At 43.3% G+C, this 20,068-nt stretch overlaps 1 protein-coding gene across 7 annotated transcripts in view; it reads left to right on the forward strand.

The window, feature by feature from the left end:
- COL26A1 (collagen type XXVI alpha 1 chain) overlaps nucleotides 1–20,068 on the forward strand; it is a 195,351-nt gene that overhangs the window by 115,266 nt on the left and 60,017 nt on the right. The window lies entirely within an intron of this gene.

Genomic DNA, 20,068 nt, shown 5'->3' on the forward strand with positions numbered 1-20,068 from the left:
ATTTATAGTCAATCAGTGACTGTAAAATCCCGTGCATTCCTCATGAGCAATTCGTAGAGATCTGAGAATTCACCTGCAGTCTAAGCTTCAGCCTGGCTCAGAGACTCAGTGGCCACAATGTGGGATTACAATTGGTTAAAACCACAGGACTTGCTCTCCTCTCATGTTTCGGATTGCAGGAAGGTGTTGGCTCTTTAGTGGAAATAGGTGGCTGGTGAGAGCAGTTTTCAAACAGCAGTGAATACCTGCAGACTGTGAAATCTGAAACGGAGGGCTCTGATATTGCAGGTGATGGACCAGTTCTGGGCAGGGCTGCAGCGATGGGAGGCATCAGTCTACAAGTGGTAGATAACGATGCTTCATTTTAGTTCGGCGTGCATTTAGCCTGATATACTGCAATAACAGGAGGTGGAGGTTTCATCCTGGTTGTTCCTGTTTTGAGTTAGAGATTTGGGAATGTGGATATCAAGGTGATGTGAATTGTTTGTTTGCTGCTATTAGTGCATATAATTATGTGATTTGAAGCTCCTGTTATTGCTTCAGTTTTTATCACTTGAACAACTAACAATTAATTTGGAATTAGGGGTGGTCTTTGCTTCTTCCCAGATCCGCTGTTGAAAACTATTTGAAGAAGCAAATTACACCCCTAGCCCCCAAACAACCTCAAACTCACCTTTTTCTGGAAAAAGAAACAGGGAAAAGGCATACATATGCACTGGTGTACCAGCGAACGTCAGTTTTGGATCCAGCCGCACAGACGAGTTTGGTTGCTTTGTGTTCAACCCCGGTTACCAGTTATATCTTGTGAATTTTCAAGTGAAGCCCAGTTATCATCATGCGTGCACACAAAACCCCATAATTAATTCCCTCTTCCCACTGACCTGACTCTCCATAAATCTCGGGCCTGGAATCTTTCTTCCTTTCTTCTCCCCCTGCTCCCACCTCTTTCCCTCTTTTTCTCTTTTAAATTAAACACATTCCAGAGAGAGGCCAGGAGCTGTCAGGAAGCTCTGCATTGATGGGGCTTCCTTGGGGATGTGCAGGCTGATGAGATGCCTGTCCATGCTTCTCCAGCCTGGAGCAGTGAGTAAGGGGAGACATCAGCACTCCCCATTCTGCTGCAGAACCACTTTTGCGTTCCCAGTTTGCTAGCAGTAAGTAGTTGAGGGTCCATGTAGATGACAGTCAAGAACGGGATTGCTGGAGATCTAAGGGACACATAGCAGTAGGCTTCAGAGTAAGCCACACAATACTGCCGTGGTGCCGGGGCTGTAATCAGACAACTTACCTTTGCCATGCTTGCTGTTGCTGCAGTGATATCTCTTTAGACAGATGCTAAATTGAATTATTTTCTGGTTCAAGCAAAACTAAAGCGGATCAATTTCACATGGAATGACATATCTGAAGCTGTGTATAGCTGAGGTTTTATCTGTGCTGAGGGCAGCAGAGCCCTTATTTCTGTCGTCTGTGTGCCCATCATCCAGCCCTGCACAGCGCTCACTCTGGTCACAGTAGCGTGGTGGAGGTGTCTAAAGTTTAATTTGTCATCCTCTGTAATGTGAGGACTTTTCTTCAGAACCAGTGCTTATCCAGGCATTCTTCATCCTGTGAAGGTACAATTGGTCTAACTTGCGATTCTTCCTAATTTTGAAAGTCATTCTTTTTATTTAGGCAAGTTCTCAGATTTCAAAAATCTGCTTTTTTGCCCCAGATTATGCTAAGGATTCTTTTTTACTGTATTCTTTTGTTCAATACAGACATTACTGTTTGCTTATTACCATGTTATTATTCTATTCATACAGCTTTTTTCCATTCTGTATTAGACTTTGTTCTTTATTTTCACTGTTCTTAAAACACAGCAGAACCTGAGCTGAGGTGGAGTCCTACGGAGTCTCATTCAGAACATCCTTTCACTTTGGCAAGGAAACTTTGGGAGCTGCTCCATGATTCTGTGATCAGTTTGCCAGTGTCCCCTGTAGCAGACTCGTGCAGACTCTGCATCCTTAGTTGCCTTACAATAACGTAACGAAAAGCTAGGAGTAAAGCCATACTAAGATCGAGATATGTGCAAACTACTATTTTGACTCTGTCCTCAAGGGGCCTGCTATTTCATCATAGAAGGAAATTAGATTAGTTTGACATGATTTGTTCTCAACAGATGTATTTTGGCTGTTAAGTGATTTGATTGTTATCTGCCAGGTGCTTATAAATAGTCTGATTATTTACTGCTGCATTTTTCTGGGTATTGATATAAAAATGGTTGGCTTCTCGTTTCCTTTTTTAAAGGTAAGCTTCATACTTCTCCTCTGCCCAGACTCCTGGGCTCATGTTGTCCTCTAAAAATTCTTGAACATGTTCATCAGTGGCTTGCCAGAAGACTCTCTTAAGTGTTCTCTAGATACTGTGGCTCAGGTAATCAGAAACCTAGAAATCACCTTGATAAGTGAATAGCTAAGAAGATTTTGTCCTTTGGATGGTGTGTTTCTGAGTGACCACATCACAAAATCTCTCTGAAATGGGGAAACTTTTTCATTTTTTAACTTTGTGCGCTACCTTGATCATCCCCAGAAACTATGGGGGAGACTGCAGCAATGTGGATCCCACCCCCGACCCCTGCCCCCAGAAGAAAGTATTAAGAACCTGGGAAACTGGAAAAAGTATCTTAAGGACACTGATTGAAGTCAACCCAGGTATGGCAAGAGAAGCCCTCGGGGTTACATGTACTGGAGGCCTAGCTAAGAAATAACATAGCGAGTGAATCAGCGGATATCCTACCTATTAGTTTTGCTCTTTGTGTTTGGGTTTACTGGATTCTTTTTACTGTAGCGCTTTAACACAATGACTGGTGTAAAACGTTTTAACTTTCTCAAAGAAGTCCAAATACTTTTAACAGATGACTTGATCTTTCGTGCCAATGAGCGTATGCTTTAGTCTCTGTGCAATTTCCCTTTGAAAGAGTGCCCAGTCCTGCATGATAACAGCTGAAGGCACAAAGTAATTTGATCAAAATTTTCAGATGTCTTGAGGGATCTAATGTTTGTCCCATCAAGAAGAACCACTTTTCACCTTTCACTTCTGCCTCTTAAAAATCTGTAAGGAAGAAGAAAAAAATCCCAACCCTTAATTTATATTTAGAAGCTGACTTTTCTCTTTGAATCCCTTTTTGGCTCAGCCAAGCTCAGAGCCCAGGCTGACAGCTGTGAGTTTGTACCATCGATTTCCATGTAAATGTTCCTCAGATAATTACCTGAGGGACCACATTTCAAACGGCAACGTGTGGCCTGCGGCCAAGGCGATAGGGATCTGGCATTGTGTGGGAAGAAGGGTCAGTGCAAATCAAACACGAGCCCCATTCCCACATGAAAAGGAAATAAAACCTCCACGTGCAGGCATGTGGAGAAGCTTCTCGTTAGTCCCTTAAACTAAACATAACCAAGCAGGAAAAATAATGCTGGCAAGAAAATGCAGCTATGTTTATTAGCCATTCGGTGCCCAGCAGGTCTCAAACTCTTCCGCATTGCATTTTTCATTAATGCACTGGAAACCCTAGCTGCCTGTTCGTTTTAAGAGCTGAAAATCTTTTATGTGCTGGAGGCATGAATAAAAAGTTGGTAGCAAAGAACATAAAAAGCAAAGGTTAACGTATATCCTGTATGGCTGTGAGCTCTGTGGGTGGAAATCTGAAAGCTGGAGTTATGCTACGCTCCCCACACAGTCAGTACAGAATAACAGGGTCCTCCAGCGGGATGAACTAGCTCGGAGGTCTGTCACAGAGTGACATGTCACCCGCTCTTTGCCTTGGAGCATGAAGAGAGGCCAGGGTGGCTAGCTTGGACTTCAACATCTAACTTTCAGGTGCCTAAATTGGGGCAGGTGAATCCTACGTGTGCCATGTAGGCAGGGACTGATGTCTTGCAGATAGCTGTGCCTCAGAGGAGGGGTGTCTGGGGGGACAGAACCTCGGTATATGCCGTTGTGTCCTGTTAAATCTGTCAGGAACAGCTCTAAACACCCCGAGGTGCTGGGCATGTTCTTTGTCCAGGGCATAAACCCCCAATGCCTGCTTTCTTTTCTACCAACGAGAGCAAAGGGGGTAAACCCAGTTTTCATGGCCAGATTAATTCAGTAGCTTGTTTAACAAGTGATTCCTGTGGTCTTAGCTGTGATCTTCCTCGGTGTCACTGTCAAGAAATTGTTGAGTTTTGATGTGTGTGGGGGTGGCTTTTTGCTATAATGGGGACCTGCAGGTGTGGTCGTAGCGGTGTGCTTGTGTTCCATGGGCTGCAGGAGACAAAAAGCTCCAAAGCACAGCATTACTTGCCCTAGTTCTCAGGATTACCCACCAAACAGTATCCCTCGTTCCACCCAGGAAAGTCACAGCCCCCAAACTTGGTGGCACATCCTGTGAGTCAGCTGCAAATCCACTTGGGGAGCGGAAGGCAGGAATTCTTCCCATATAAAAATTCTAGGCATCGGAATCTAAGTGGCTATATTAGGCATTTAAACCACAACTAACTGAGCGCCCCAGTGTAATGCAGCAAAAGGAGTGTGAGGAAGTAGCAAAGTATTTGTCCCACACAAAGACTAAATATCCATTATCAGCAATCTCTTTGGCCTGCTTCCTCTGTTGTTTCTGTCCCCGTGGAGATTCGGCAATTGGATTGATTTGCTGCCTGACTCACTGTCTTAGATTGAGATACTGAGAATTGCTGACAGTATTAATAAAATTAGCGTTAGGGAGGATGTTTGAACATTTGCCTTTGACGTTTTTAAGGGAGAGCTGACATTTAGTCTAAATCAAAGTTACTGAATTGCTCCCCACCCCCCACCCTGTCCTGACTACAGTCTTAGTACTTTTCATCTGAAGACAGTCTGGAATTAAGAATTTTTGATTGCAGTTTTTTTGGTCTTTCTTTTCGTTAAGAACCTCTGGTTAGTTAAGAAAGCACTAGATGTTTAACAGAGTTCTTGGGAGAAATGTTTTCATAAAACTGTAAGATAAATGCAATGCAAGTGTCTGTAGTGGTATTGTTTTATGATAGTGAGGATGATTTTTTTTCTGTCTTAGGTGACACAGAGGTCAAACTGAAATAATGGTCTTAATGTCAAAATCTAAGTACAGGCAAAAATCTAGTTTTTATTTTTCAAGAATGGTTTGCATCATTACTTTTAAATGCAGTTCAGTTGCCTGGTCTTTAGGTTATGTGATTAACTTTTACTCCCTGTGGGAAATGACTGAATTCAGGAGACATTTGTTTCATGTCATAACTGCTCTTTGTCTATACATCCTGCACAGCATTTTCATGTGGTATGGTTTATCCCCAGGTAAAAGCAGCTGGCTTAACTTTGGTTTTGCTCTGGTCTGCAAGAAGATAGCTTTCCGATGGTCATAAGCAATTTTTGGTAGCTCTTAAAGTTTTTGCTCAGGTGTTTGTTGCTTTGAGATCTTTGCCTAACGAGGGTAGTTGCCTAATATTGCTGCAAGTCTTCTTTAACATTCCCTTTCTGTAACCCTTGTAGCAAGCGTTGGAGCCACTGCTACCAGTCAGTGTCCACATAAAATGTGAAAGTGTTTGAAAGATGTTCCAGGTGTTGAAACTTGTTTGAAAATTACGCCCTTTCAAAGGACAGGGCAAATGACTGTGTTTTAAGCAAGTCCAGCTCTGCTACGGAGCAAGTGCACTGCTGATCACCTCCCTGTCCTGCTTGTCTCCCTGCCCGCCTGTTCCGTTGGCTGGTGGGAACATAAGGAACTGGCATTACTTTGTGCCTGTATTGTTTTGAGACCATATAGGCAGGCTATGTGCTGCGAGCAGCAGAACAAGTTACTCTTCAGTGGATTTCTGTGTAGGGAATCGCTGGTTGTGCTCAAACAGAAAGGCTGTGCCACTCGTACCTGCACATGTATGGGGTTGAACTCCTGCTACCTTTGATGAAGGGTGAGTGCCAGAACCTAAAGAGCTTTTCCTGCTCCCCCACAGAATTGTAGAATCATTTAGGTTGGAAAAGACCTTTAACAGACAGCATTGCTTGTTCTGTCCGATCAAAGGTTGCTATTCTCTTATTCATTTTTTCCCTTTCTCTTCCTCTGACTGCTAAAAGTATAAATGATTTTAGTGCAGAATTTTTGGAAGGTTTTTTTTCCCCTCTCCCATTTCCTGAAAAGCTTGCATACAGAGCGAGACACTCATAAGCTTTTCCGAGATAAGAATTTAATTTATTTACGCTTCATTGTTCCAGGCATGGCTACGGACTGGTTTGGAAATTTGCTGTTCCAACTTTAACAGGTCACTGCTTGGAAAGGAGCAGCTGGATTTTCCTCCAGAGCAGCCGTCAGCTGTTGGAAATCTCTTGATACTTCCCTGGCTTCTCCAGATTCAGCATTAACTTCTCCTTCCTGTAACAGGAATTATACTACATGCTGTAGACTCTCTAGCTAGCAAAGGGAGTAACGCATAGGAAGGGAATATGGCATCAATAACAGTTTCTGGTGGGGCTGGCAGAGGCCACACCATTGCTCTGACTCCTTTTCACCTTCGTAAGGATGAAGTGTAAGAGCAAAACACTCTCCAGCTCCGGCATGTCACGATGTTTCTGAAGTAACTTCTGTGGCTCAAGCAAGTAGGCAATGAGTTCAAACTCAAAAAGTGCAAACTCTTCTGCGTGCTATTACATTGCTTTTCTTTCTCACTTCTTCCCCTCTTAAAAAAGAGCCTCCTCCATTACATAGTCCAATGTTCCAGTCAGATAGCTGAGCTATGAAGGCGACAGCCCCATTTCTCATCTAACACTGACTATATGGCAGCATAATTCTGCTGGCTTCAATGAAGTTAGTCCCAATTTACGCGCTTATATTGACCCATATGTTAAATCTGTATGATGACGTATGTAGGAGATGTAATATAGCCAAGTAACTTCCAAGTAACTGAACAGTGTTTCAGTGTTGCTTGACTTTCTATAGAATACAACAGTGAAAACATATTGCATTAGCTAGTAGTTAATGTAAGCCATGAGAGAGAGAAATTAAAGCAACTTGCTCCTTTGATCTGAATGTTTTACTGAGGACTAGTGGGTCGGAGTGGCATAACTGGTGACTTTTTTGAGAAGTTGAGCTGTTGGTTGCCTCTCTTCTCGACTCGATGGTGCTTACTGAGATTTATCCTTCAACGCCAGCTAACAAAATTTGAAAGCAGGTTCTCTGCTTGATCTTTTACATTCTTTTTATTAGAATCCTCGTCAGAGTGCTGCTTGCTATGAACTTTGCACTGTAATTTGCTAGTCTTGAGTGTCTCAAAAGGCTGTGGGCAAAGCTGTGATACAGAAACTGCAAAATGCAGGACTGTCCCAAGGTGAAGAGTGCTGTAGGCTACTTATGATTTTTAAACTTTGTAGGGATTTGATTGATGGACATTTTGCCTATAGTCACAACCAATATAATTTTTTCATATAACTAAAACTCTTTATGGGAAGGGAATAAAGTGAGAAGGAGAAAGCAAAGGGGAAAAAACCATACAGTTACCACTGCGTGGTTAGCAGAACTTGCAATTTATGTCCTGTGAAAAATGTGGGGAAATCACTGAAAGTCAGGAGGGAAGAGTTACTAGCCATGACATCATTAACTCAGTTAATATAAAACTTTATATTCATATGCTCACAATGGGAGACTTGTCTGTTGAGCTGATGGTAAAAGGGGGTGGATCCTGCCTTGGTGTAAATTGGCATGTTTCCATCTTGAACGTGTCAAAATATTCACTGGCCTTTTGTGTGGTTTTGTCCAGGCCAGGAGATCCTCAGTCCTGGGGGCAAGCATGACCTTTTCCTCTTAGCCTTTCAGGTGAAGATACAACAGAGGATGTAAAATTTGTTGCTAGCCGTATAGGTCGCAAGTAGCTTGAAGAAACTCAAAATGAAATTTCCAGATCCTTTTGATGCACTGGTGACTGCTTTCAGGCGCTTTGTCTCTTTCCTGTGTTCTGAACTCTGAGCTGTTCATTAAAAGGGAAGAAAGAAAAAGCAGTTTCCTCTAGTTAAGGCACTTAATCATATTTCTCCGAGCCACAGATGCAACCCCCTGAATGGCCTGTTGAATTTGAGACTCTTAGCTCTCCCTGGAGGATATTAGGGGATCATCGTTCACACGTCTAGCTTCTGTAATGATGAATGGGATTATTAGAGAAAATCCCCTTGTGCATCAGTGAACCTAAAATCATGTGGTTCTTCTGCCTATGCATTTAGACTCCAATTCACAAAATAAAACAGCTGGACTAATTTAGGCAAGGCCAAGTTATCTGGGGGAGGGGTACATTATAATTTGCTAGCAAAGTGGCCCTAGCTTGGGCAGCATTTTGTGGTTTGTCTGAAATTGAGGTCATCTTGGTTTATGTGGGGGAAGGTTGTCACAAAAAATGTTTTGAATAATGATTGTTTTTAAAGTTCATGTCAGTGTTCTTGTATGACGCGTGACTTTGTGGCACAACTTTCCTTCTGAAATTGTTCACAGTGTGCTCAGAACACCCCATGTCCTTGCCAATGCTAAACATAATCGCTTGTTAATTGAAAAATGATGAGGGAAATTGGTAGCCCTCTATAGAATGAAATATTCCACGGACATCTGGTGTTAGATGCATGTATCCAAGGGGTGTGAAATAAGAAAGCAATTGTCTGTGTCCCCAGGGCACTGTAACCCTGTCAGTAATATTTTGTTTTTGTTCAGGGAATGTGGCAGGGAAGGGTGCCTTCAGTTTTGAAAAGCATGGGCAGCGTTAGTGTTGAGGTTGAGGATTCTCCTACCTGCGCTGTGTGAGCAAGTGTTGAGAACACATTGTCTGGTGCAAAGGCTGATGGAAATGGAGCAATTTGTCCCATCCCAATATAAACAGGAGGTGGCTGGGCAGATATTTCAGCCGCTGCCTAACTGAAACATCAACCGAGCTTCAGAGATTAAAAAAATGTAATTTACCCTCCTGTAAGCGGAATGAGAATTCCATATGCATTCCCATCCCATGATTTTGAGTTAATCTTCCACTGGCCTGTGATTTCTGAGGAGCTATAGATTGAATCCAGGCACGCTAGCTAGCTAAGTCTTATTTCTGAGTGGGGGGTATTTTTTTTTTTTAATTTTCTTTTTCCTTTTGATTTCCTTCAATACCAAAGGGCAAATGGATTCTAGGGCACTATTTAAAATACTGCTACTAATAATAACAACCTAACATGTGTGCTATTTGCCAAAAGTTGAGAATCAGCAATGGTGAAAGATGAAACTGCCCCAAGTTTCTTGGCAAAAGTGATGTAGGCAAATATTTCAAAGGTCATTTCAATTTTGAAATTTGCTTCCTTGGAGATTGTGCTGTGGTAACGTTTGCCTTCTAGATGTTATCAGAGAAGGGCTGGAATTTCATAGTAATTGAAATTAAAGAATTTTAGTATGTGGAGTCTGGCCGTTGAAGATATCCCCTGTCCTGCTGTTCTCATTAGCCTTGCTACTCTTAACAGGCATTTGCTGCTCAGTCCAGTTACAGCATTTCTCGGTCTACGTGTTACATTGCAAGCTCAAAATGATTCGGTTGTCCCCATCCACTGATAACACGCTTGACTCTTGTCCTGTTTGTCATCTGTTGGCCCTTCAACATACACTTTTGTGGTTTTACATTTAGAACAATAAAAAAGCAACTTTCAGCTTTGCTTGTGTACTAATTGACTTTGCCAGTTAAATAGTGTTCTGTTATTTAACAGCAATGTTTCAGTAGCACCGAGAGACCACTCAGACCAGGGCCCTGTGTAAGCGCTGAGCAAACTCGCAGATACGGCAGGGCCTGCCAGATGGCAGCTTGTGCAGCTGTCAGCATTCCCTTTCTTGCGTGGGAATAAAGGAGACCCTGAAGAAGTGCTGCTCTGATAGATTTGGCGAAAGGTATCTTGTGTAAGGAACAGTTACTAACAGCTGAAACCTCTTCTTTCCCAGCCTTATTTCTGCTCTCCATCGCAGGGCTACCCAACTGGTGTTTTCTGGTACCAGCTGAGTATCTGCCTCGAGCTCTGCTTGTTTTTACTGTGCTTCCCTGAGCAAAGCTTCTGCTGAACGCGCTTGCCTCTGGTGCTGTGTGCCACCTTTGCCGGTGGCGCGGGAGCTGCTGTCCTGACAGACTGGATGAGTGGGCTGCAAGGTGGAACAAGGGGTCTGGGACATGATTAGGAGCTGCTGTTGCTGTTCCAGACTTTGATTGCCCTGCTCTGGTTGGGACTTGGGGGGGGGGGGGGGGGGGGGGGCGCGACTTGCTTGTTTGAGCACAGGGCTGGGTTTTGGAGAGCTTAACAGAAGGTTGTACGCTGCCTGATTGCTTCCCCAGGTTCTGCGCAATAGATTTCTTTTTCATGCTGAGAACAGCTTGTAAAGGCTTTGAGTCTGCTGTAGCTGAAGGGGAGCAATGTTGGAAAACAAGTATCTTCTTCAGTTTTCTGTGCACCTTTTGATGCTATCCTAATTTTAATGTTGCATAATACAGTTGCAGAGTATAAAACTTTGTTGTTATTAGATGAGTTCAGCAATTCCAACTTTATCCACTATTTCTAGTCTTGAATTCTGACCTGTAGCTTACTGAGTGAGCAGGAAGGCTGTAACCCAAGCACTAGTAGGGATTTTTTTGGTGGTTTTTACATGTGCAGCTATCTTGAATCTCATTGCCACTCTCGGGAGTGGCATCTTGAGAGTGGCTTCTGGTGTGTTGTGCTCTTGCAGCTCGCTGCCTCTCCTTGGGGTGTCTTGTACCTGAGGGAGGGGGAAGTGAAGTCTCTTTTTGTTGGTAAAATGGCTTGTGTGAAAGCTTTAGCTGGGAGAATGGCCTTTTGTAAGAGGCCATGAAAGGAAATGGCTGCTAGTTGACCCATTCTTCTAGAATTCATCAAGTGGCTACTCTGATCTCCAAATCAGAACCGGAGTGCCTGTTTCTCTGAGCAGATGAAAATACCCCAGGGTACGGTCAGATTTCTAAGAAGTTTCAACACCTACTTACCGTGTTTCTTTCCTTATCTCCCTCCAGCAGTCGGAGGTCGTGTGGAACACCCTTTTTTCATGCACTTGAGCCGCAGATTGAAAAACCCACTGCAGTGGATTGTGAGCAGGTTTCTGTTTTGACTTTCAATTTATATCGCTGAAGACAAATTTTATTAGTAAAATCTTGGGCAACTCAGCAGTGGATTTTTAGGCTCTGACTGGGTGCCTGGAGCTGCATTTCTTTGAACTGTCTTTTAGAGGAACTGCAGCTGTATAAATGGATGAAGACTGTGGAAAGAAACTATAAATATGGCTTTATTAAGGTGGGTTTTTAAATCAAAGTGACTTTTTGAAATATTTTAATGAACCTTAAAAACTCTTTTCCAGTTCTTTCCAACAGCTATACGCAGCTATATTACTTTTCAGCAACGGGGAGTGTGTGTGTGTGTTATCAAGGGAGCTGTGGTGTTGCCTATATGGCAGTAGATGGGGCAGTGCCTTTTCCGAGAGATTTTTAACTTTGACTGGGTAGACGACTTAAAATGACTGGGAGCTAGCGTGCCTCTTCTGCTACTAATTTTCATGATGCAAAATGTAGGTGGGATTTATGGGGCTAGGCAGATACTACTGGGATGGTGTTGGGGTTGAAGGGTGAGGAATCTGTGGGTGTTTGAGACATTTCCTGCTACCCTCAGCTTTTTTTCGATGGGCAGCGGTGAATTGTGCCTTACCAGGAATGTGACAGACTCACTCAATATAAGTTTTCTTGCTAGAATTTAATTGAACACAACGATTTAGCACATAAAAAATGTGCTAGCAGAGCTTGACGATGGTTTAGTGCCTTCTATTCCCTTCACATTCTTGTCACAGATGGTTTAGACTCTGTTTGCTTAAGTACGCGTGGCAGGTGTATGAAGTCCACAAGCCAACTGGTACTTTGAGTTGGCTGTCCTGGGATTAACGTGGGTTCAGTAAGCACCGCTGAGCCCTTGTTTCCTTAGCAGCTGGGAGCTAATGAAACTGTAGAAGAAGCTAGGGCTTCGCATCAGAAAAGACATGTCCATTCTGGCTTAAACACAGCTCCATGTCTCCATGTCTCCAAAGTTGGCTTCGGTGAAAACCAAAGAGACTTAGACTGAAACGGGGCAGCTGAAACAGTAGGGCAAGGGATGGGAGGGGGGGAAATGGGTTGTCATGGAAAAGTCAGGGCTAAACCACTGGCAGTTCTGTCTTCCTTATTCTCTCCCATAAGGGCGTGTCTTTGAGGAGAACACTGGACAAGGTTCTCCACTGAAGCCCAAGGCCATAGCCTGAAGGAAATGGTTCAGAAAGTTTCTCAGCAGTAGTCCAAAGAGAGTAAAAATAGCTGTGATGGAAGCGGTTTTCCTCTCGGCACAGACACAAGGGTATGTGCACATGTTTACGCATCTGTGTAAATGAATGTGTAAAAGCAAAGGCACTGGAGTACATCATCCAGAGGTGGTCTCAGCTAGGATTTCCAGTCAGCAGAGCCTGACATGAAAAGGCTTTGTAGCAACCACAGTGCTCTGTTTCAGGAGGCAGAGGTGTTCCAGATACACTGTACCATCATGGTAAAAATGCCTTTGTTTTTTGGCACAAAGGTAACTACCCATTTTTTTATTCCAAGTGTCACATTTTACCCGCTTGCAGTTTCCTGCTTGTGTGTTTTGGCTTTTGACCAGGACCTCGGGCTATGTGTGCTCATCTGGTTTTGATAAAACATTGAACTTAGACAATACATCTTCTTGGACATTTCTTCCTGTTAGATTCAAGTGTGATACAAAGCAACCAGTACTTGATCAGTAGCAGACACTGTTTTTATCAAGCATTGTTGGCTGTTCATTAGCCATGAAAGGGTTGTAGGGAAAACGTGCCACAGCACAGACCAGTACAGGTGATGCTTCCTCTTCAAAGTGCTCTTTTAGCCACTTGAGCAGAGCACTAGGCTGCAAAGCGTGGTGCCCTTTTGAAGTCCATATTCACATACTACCCTTTAACATCTAAGTTATTTAGCTGGTGTTTATCTTGCTTCTTTTACAGTCTTGTTAGTCTGCTAAGAGAGAAAAAATGATCATGAGGTATTGAACAGTGGCAGATGAATGGGAGTAGCAACCTCATTAAAAACCACCTCCTCGTCCTGACATTTAGGTAGCATTTAGTGACACAAAAATTTGCAATGCAGTAATAAATTGGGTAAAAAGCTGGGTAAAAATAGCTTTTCTCATGGTCCACCCAAGGAGCATATGTGACCTCTATTATTATAGTGAGTCTGTCAGCCTCCATAATGCACTTAATATCCCTAATATATGGGAGGAAAGCATGTACCACATCCGCGTTTAGTAGGCAGTGAGCTAATACATGAAGAAAGGTAGTTCATCTGCCTGCCTGCCTAACTGGGCATCTAGCACTCATTTACACCAAGTTGTCTCGGCTGCCCCAAGGAGGAGGAGGCAGTGGAGTAGGAAGGAGAAATGGAGGTATCTTTAGAGGGTTGAGCATCCCTGCCTGATTCGCATGCCTGGTTTGGACTACGGTGTATTTCCACATGGTACAGCGCTGTGTTGGTGATGCTGCGTGACCTTGGGGTGATTGCTATCTCTGTGTGTTAGCACCATCCCGCATAAAGAAACTGCCTTAAGTCCAGGTACCAGTGTTGTGCCTGCCAGCGCAGCACACGTAGCCTAGTCTGCCAATGTGAGTGCAACGAGCTGCTGGCGGGGTCACCTGCTTGTAATCTCAGGGTAACAGCCTGCTCATAGCCCTTCCTATCAGCCTGTATTTTCCGTGCTGTCGTACTGCTAGGCATACGGTGTCCAACTCCTAGCAAGAGCGGCTTGTGTGTGGGAGCATGCGAGTGAAATGGGTGATGGGTGACACTCCGTGGAAGCTATCCAATGAAGTTGTTTCTTCTGCTGTCGGAAAGCCCGTGTTGCACAGGAACATAAAAGATACTCAGACTTACAGACCACCGTTGTTGGCGGTTTTAGCCTGACCTCAGGATCTGACAGACATGTTTATCCAGTGCGAAGGAGGCTGGGAGGCATCGCATGGACCTCTTTATGCTCAGCTTTTTTATCTCTTTATATCTCATCTCCCTTCCTTCATCCGGTGGACTAAGATGAAAGTAGCATGCATCCCTCTGCAAGCTTCCTGATAGATCCAATTAAAATACCTCATTCTTCCAGCATATGTGCGGGTTGAGCCATTGAACCTATTCAGCTGGAGGGTTATGATCCTGGAGCTTTTTTCTGTCTTGTTTTCTGGGATTGCGGGTATTCAAAACTGAGACTGAACACAAACTTTTATGGGGAAGGCTGGTAGAACTTAAAATGCTATTCAGTCTTCAGCAAATTTTTACTCAACATGGAATTGAATCTTGCAATCTTAAATACTGTGCTCCAGTAAATAAATGTGGTAGAATCCCATTTAATTTGTATGAGTTGCACCCCCTAAAATCCTCTAGGCTATTTGAACAGCTCACAAGCCAAAAACCAGAGCTTTTTTTCCCCTAATTTTCCAGCTGTGCAAATCCATCCTTGGATATTAAAAAGACTAAGTCTTGTTATACATTTCCTGTCTCCTGTATCTTGACCAATTTGCTAGAATTATCAAAGATCTGGTTCTCAGAGTACTGCAGCTAGCAAGAGTTTTTTTCATCATATTTTAATCCTCAAAGGTAAGAGATAACTCTCAAAGTAAGAGTTGACTACAGTTTTCTCAGCGACACTGAAACACACGATATACCCCTATTAGATTTGTCTCCAGGTCCTGAGATTAGAAGGCAGCCAACAATGTTCATTAGTGATACATAGGATGAGGGAGGAATCCTGCTTACACTCCCTGTATTGATTGTTCCACTGATTATAATGAGATTTTATTTTTGCTGGTACCGTATGTATATGGAACAAGAAGAAGTACACAACAGAGGTTCTATTTTTATTTTTTTTTGAAGCGTCACTCATCTAAGCCATCTCTGATTTGAAAAATGAAGTTGCTTTTACAGAAACCATACAAACCCATTGTCAAGACTTATATGAAATACTGTTGTGTCCTAATAATAACTTCTAGCTGGAAAATCTTGGCATCCTGCAGTTTAGGAAAGGGTTTTAAAATTCACCTTCAGTTTTTGGGCAACAGGCATAACATGTGGCTCTGTTTAGGAGCTATTTTCGTTAAAGCTTGACAATACAGGATGATAAAATACAGCTGCATTGTTTAAACTTTCAATTTAATTTCTGGTTTGTGTCCAAGTTGTTTCATCAATATGGCGCCATTCATTTCAAAACAAAGCTCTTGGAAGGGTCTCCCTTACCCCACCATTGATCAAGAGGGTGTTAAAATGTAGATCCTAATTATGTTCCTGGCCTGTTTGGAATTCCAAAATTGGATTTTTACAACTATCAAATTTGCAATCAGGGTAACTTTCCATGACAATTAGTCAGAATTATTAGAGCTTTTGCTGCCAGGGAGTTATAACTAATGGTGGTGGTTCACTTTTCAAGGCTCTCTAAGTGTCAAAGGCAACATATATCTTATAGAATAGCCATTTGACTACAGCGTTGTCTATACTTAACTGCACCCAAATGTCTACTACTGTTACAGCCATTTTTATTCAGCCTCCAGGGCTGAGTTGTTGTCACAACCTCTGCTGCAGGCTCTGCAGATACAGTTAACTGCTGGGTTCTGTCTTGTTGCAAAACGGGACTCGTAAAATTGTGACATGAGAAAGTTCATCCTTGAATGTGATGAAGCTTAGCCTAGTAGGGGCTGGTGCTCAAAAGGCTATTCATGCTGCTGATCTTGGTCAGTTATTGCTTTGAATCTTTAAAATGAGCCAAACACAAATATCTAGACAACCAGTCTGGATGAATGCTATCTTTTCTCAGTCTGACTAATGCTTTAACAGTTAAAGCACCTACCTGTGTATGTAACATATAATGTGTGCTGAACTTGAGATGTTTGCCCTATCAGGACTTTTTGATATAGCTCTACAAAAGTAAAAAAAAAAAAAAAAAAAAAAATTTGGGGGGGGGGGGGGGCGGGGCAGGGAGAAGAATAAAACAGCTGCAACAACAAAGACAAATCCAAAGATGTGTTACAGCTAAGATCTCTACCCTATGCTGTCGTCTTCACTGTAGACCAGGATTTTGCAGACACATGGTACTTTAAGCTGAATGCTGATGCAGGAGTGTATGTGCTCGCAGGAGTGCAAACACCTGCAGGAAACCTGGTGTGCAACAGCTATTTTAGAGGCATCTGTTCAAGATGCAGATGACCACCTGTGGGCCTGTTGACGTCAACAGATTTTTTCATCAACTTCAAACTCTAGATCAAGTGCTAACTCTTAAGAGTGCCGTGCAGAAAACGTCCATGTGTTCGCCTTTGCATTGAGCTAAATGAGCCATGTTCCAGTGGCCGTTACAATTTACCCCTTTGCCATGCCTGCTGCTCATCCCACCCCTGCACTGCCCTTTCTGTTCCACTGACTCAAGCATTTCTGCAGCCACATGGTTTAAGGAATTGATCTCCCTGAGAAATAAGAAGTTAGTTTTTTCAGATTAGGTTGTTTTCCACCTCTCTCCGATCTGGTATACTGTCCATCTTAAGTAGTAGTGCTACCTGATATCAAACCGCCACCTCTGCTTCTACAGAAAGCCAGAGCCTGCCTTTTGTTTTTAACACGTACCTAGAACATCTCTGTGTCCACTTGCACACCTGAATTGTCATGTTAACGTTTTTTGACAAAAAGATCTGGAATATAGGTGTATTGATACAGGCTCTGACTTGTTCAAACCTCTGGTCCTGCAGAAAATTTTCCCTGGAAGAAAGAGGGAGTGTAATCAATTTTGTTTAATTAAATCAACCTAAACTAATTGTCAGCTAATAAAATAGTGTTGGTCAGCTCATAAAACAGAAATGAAGATTAAAAGAGTAGTGCCATGAACAGGTGGTAACTCTGTTTCCAAGTTAGACCACATTACTCTCTGGCACAGGATCTCTGAGAATACCTCATATTCTAGTTTTTTTTATTAAAAAAAATGTTTATGAAACTTATAAAATATAGGGCTCATTTTATAACCAATTTTCTATCTCACCTGCCAAGAGCAGTGGGGGTTGAGCCAGCAGAAGGCGGATGCTGAGTTTTAGGCAGCTGTCCAGAAGTGGATTCCCTGCGCAGGGCTGTGGAATAAATTTCTACCTTTGACTGGCCTTTCTTTTGCAATTCTTGTGATTTAGTTTTTTTCTTTCTTGTTGCTGTTACAGAAAAAAGCTTGTAAACGTTTTTTTGATGTCATTGATCTTGACCTGGCACTGTTGTGCAAAGGGAGAAGCTTCCTATGCCACAGTGTGGATGCTGTTTAACTCTAGATGGAGCTTGAGTTAGTAACGGGATCCCTCTGGGTTTGGCCCTTGGTATTTCTGTTGACTCTGCAGTTCTTGCAGAAGGCATAAAACATTTATCTCATTTTAACTGGAAAGGACTAAACTGGAATCTTTATCTGCTCCTCAAAGTAGAAGCAGAACTTGGTGCTTTGTAGTTGCTGTTAATGGTGGAATAATGAAAGAAAATTTATTGCATAGTGGTTATTATATTGTTTAGTTAATAGTGCAAAACTAAGTGGTTCTGAGAATTTTGTTATGGCTTGCAGTTAGCTTGAATGCTCTGTAGTGATGGAAGGCTTTTGGCACCAGAGTGGCTTGTTGCACTGTCTGTGACTTATATCTCATACCCATTTTCTGTGACCACTCATTCCCAGAAATCTCTCGCAGGATGCACTTGGTTGCTCTTCTGTTAAGTCCTCAAACCTGGTAAGGCACTGAAAGATTAGATTAATTTTCTTCCACATCAGTTCTCCTCTTGCATAGAGTTCAGTGACAGAACGGCGTGCTGCATCGACGCAGCTCTTTGGGGTTCTGGCTGCAATGACAATCTCAGTTAAAAGAGGATGTTTCAGGAGAACTCCCCACGTAAGTGCTTCAGCTGTGAGTGTACAAGACACGTGCTGTGTGGCCTTGTAGCCCTCCAGCATCTTGTCTGGGGGCTTGACTTGGCTTTAATTTTCTGTCACATATTGCTTTGGGACCTCAGGTTGGCCAGACTTGGCCTTAGGGTTTTAAAAAGTGTAGCTCAGCTCTTGCTTCTCTGCGCTCCTCTTGCATTTGATGTGCCCTTCCCTGACATGGAGGGCAGCTGCTGCAGTCCGAGACAACTTAATTTCTAGGCTCTTTGAGACCTGCTTGTGATGCTTTCTTTAGCAGCTGACCTGGATAATTGAGCTTTGCTCTGCCTCATCTCAGAAGGTGAAGGATAGGAGCTCCCCTAGCTGGCTGTCCTGGGCAGGTGGGGAAGGTACTAGAGCTGCATCCCAATCCTCACTTGCCATCGTGTGTCTGCTGTAGCAGAGGCAGGGAGTGGAGTGGTTTTGACTTGTCTTCTGTGAAGCAGGGCACTACTATGGCTTAAGACAGATGTATAATAAGAAGTAAAAGAGTTAGAGACCCATCGCATTTGAAAGGATCAGGAGTGGGACTATCTGGAGAGAGGTGTCGGTGGGAGGCCAAGACTCCCCTGTGTGGGTCCTGCTGACTTTGTTTGGAGGTTGCAGCTGCTGCTCACATAGGAGCAAAACTGGTCCTGGCCATGCAACAGGAAAGTTTCAATAAGTACTGTATTTTCTATCTTTGTGCTTATAGTAATGCTTTGATCCAGCCAGGCTGCTGCCCTGGCTTAGGATGTGTCCCAGGTCCCCACCTGCGTGCTCTCTCCTGTGCAGCCAGGGATGAGGTTGCAGTACATGCTGACGTAGCTTGGACCCTGCTGGCGCTGGTAACACTGGCAGGAGAGGCTGCGGCATGGCCATCACCTTCTCCGTATGGCGTTTTCTAGCAGCAAGCAGTGTCGTCCAGCTCCCTCTACTTCGAGTTGGTAGGACTAGAAGCACTGCAAGTGGTGTAGCACGTGATGTGGTTGCTCATTTGAGCAAAGCCATGGTGGGAGTTTATGGGAACGTGCCCTTGGGTCCCTGACCTGATTTATCCCATCCTTGCCGAATAAGCATCATTTGAACTTCAAATTTTGGATTAAACCAAAAAAGATTCTTCACATGGGCAATCCTGTGAGGGGTGTGGGGGCAGGTCCTTCTGGGACAGAATTTCTTTAAGAAAAATGGAGTAAGATAGGGTTGGTGTTCATCCAGGGCAGTTTTCTGTTCGTCCACACATCCCGTGCTTGCCCAGTGTTATGGAAGCAGCTGCTGGGAGTCACACCAGCAGCCAAGTCTCTATTTACTTCCCTCAATGGATAGGTCTAGAAGGAATGTAACGCTGTGACCGTGGGACCGGACTTGGCCCGCTACCACTGCTTGTGTGCTTTAAACCTTGAGGTGACACAGAAGAGCTGGAGGAATATTAAAGCATCAGTCCTCCAAAGAAATCTGTGTAGGTTTTAGTGAGTGTTTGAGGGTCTTAAGGGACTCCAGGCAGGCCTTGTCCAGATTTGCACTGGTGTGATTGCACCAACATCTCCTGTTCCTCCCAGCGAAGATGAGTAGGAGGACAACAAGCAAGCCTGTGGTTCAGCTTTCTAGGCATACGCACAAAGCCATCTAGGACCCCAAACTTAACAAAAACCACATTCAAAGCAATTATCTGATCTTGTTTGTTTGTTTTTAATGTGATGTTTCGAGACACTGGTACAACAAACACGCTCTTGTAAAATCTTGTAACAGTTGTTTGTAGTTAGTATCTTCAAGATGATTTTATGTGTGCTGATCATGACTAATGCACATCACTGCAGTATGACCGTTATCCTCCAGTGCTGTGGGATTTTTTTGGTACAAAAACAATTATTTCTTCAGTTTGTTTAACATTTTTCCTTTTTTTACCCTTCTGTGCAAGAAAACACAGGTACTGATTTGCTCATATATTGTGCTTTCCAGCTGAAAGTGCTTTGTGGTTCACAGACTTAAATAATTAGGTCTTCGCAGACCTCAGACTGGTTTACCAAGGCAGTTGGAGTAGTTGTCTCTGGTTTTACACATGGAGATAGAAAAATCT

The sequence above is a fragment of the Falco naumanni genome, chromosome 1 (assembly GCF_017639655.2).
Source record: "Falco naumanni isolate bFalNau1 chromosome 1, bFalNau1.pat, whole genome shotgun sequence".
Taxonomy (NCBI): Eukaryota; Metazoa; Chordata; class Aves; order Falconiformes; family Falconidae; genus Falco; species Falco naumanni.